Source organism: Geospiza fortis, unplaced genomic scaffold (genome assembly GCF_000277835.1).
Source record: "Geospiza fortis unplaced genomic scaffold, GeoFor_1.0 scaffold2235, whole genome shotgun sequence".
NCBI lineage: Eukaryota > Metazoa > Chordata > Aves > Passeriformes > Thraupidae > Geospiza > Geospiza fortis.
The window spans coordinates 15,412-16,663 of NW_005055150.1; the positions used below are offsets into that span (position 1 = coordinate 15,412).

Below are 1,252 nucleotides of genomic sequence, written 5' to 3' on the forward strand. Positions count from 1 at the left end.
TGACGGGCAGAGGCGGGAAAAGGGCTCTGAGGGGAGGAGGCGGCAAAATGGCGGCGGAGGGAGAAGGGGAAGCGGCCGCTTCTCGTAGAGAAGAAAAACGGTAAAAAGAGAAAGGAGAGAAACGGGAAATAACGGGGAATAGTGCTGGGAAATCGGTAAAACCGGAGGGGGGGGAACGGTTCCTTCCTCACGTGAGGCGGGGATGAATAAAGAGGAGGGGGCGTGGCTCGGGTTTATGCCTAATGTATGAGATATTGAATACGCAACAGGCTGTTGTTGTTAAGGATTAATTTTCTGTAAATGTGGGTCCTTTCTCGGGCTTATTTTGCCCAGGAAAGGTACCAGACCTATCTGTAACTCTCTGTTTGTACTGTCTCGTATTGTCCTAATCCTAATTGTACAAAATAATATTTTTCTGAATATATTACTCTTTTTATAATCCTTTTATTACTATTAAACTTTTAAATAAAAACAATTGAGTGACGTTTTTTGTAAACAATGGGAAGGATTTCACTGATTGGTGAGTGGAAAAAGAGATTTGCTTTTACAGATAATCTTTAGGTTTGCTGATAAATGAAACTGGACATTGAAGGAAACAACGGGGAAGAAAAAACTCTAAATTATGTAAGAATTAAAATTTAAAAGGGAGGGTTGTACATTAGAGGGAAATCTTTGGTATCGGGAACTGTGAACCTCTTAGGTAGCTGAGAAATGGGGAAAAAGAGGGAAATTGGGATAAAAAGGAGACTGCCCCCCAAAAATGTGAGACACCCCAGGGGAACGCCCCATTTATGCCCCTTTTTTCCCATAAAGTAAAAGCACTGCCCTGTCTCCTTTTTGAACATAAGCCTCTGGTGTTTGCGATTTAATTTTCCTAACAATTACGGGAAAAAAAATTAAATGCAAAAAAACCCCAAATTTAAAATAAAACCCGGGGAGGAAAAATGGCGCCGCTCCCGCATCACGTGATGGGGGAGAGGCGGGAAGTCGTGAGGGGCGGGGTCACGTGACAAAAAGAGGCGGGAAATCCGTGAGGGGAGCTCGGTGGGCGCCACCTCGTGGTGAGAAATGGAAATGCGAGCGCGGACATCTTTAATTACCAGAAATGTTTAATTAAAGGTGGTAATTAGGGAGCAGTACCAATCAAGGCAGGAAGATGAGGCGCTTAATTAGCAGGTAATTAGGGGAAAATCACTCACGGCACTCTCTCCATTTCCAAACCTTTTATTAAAAAAAAAATCCCCACCAGGCC

The 1,252-nt window shown here is 43.5% G+C and overlaps 1 protein-coding gene across 1 annotated transcript in view; it reads right to left on the reverse strand.

Annotated features, from left to right (window-relative positions):
* Positions 1-1,252, reverse strand: part of LOC102040588 (FACT complex subunit SPT16-like) — a gene marked incomplete at its 5' end in the record, with an annotated part of 14,012 nt that overhangs the window by 11,178 nt on the left and 1,582 nt on the right. The window lies entirely within an intron of this gene.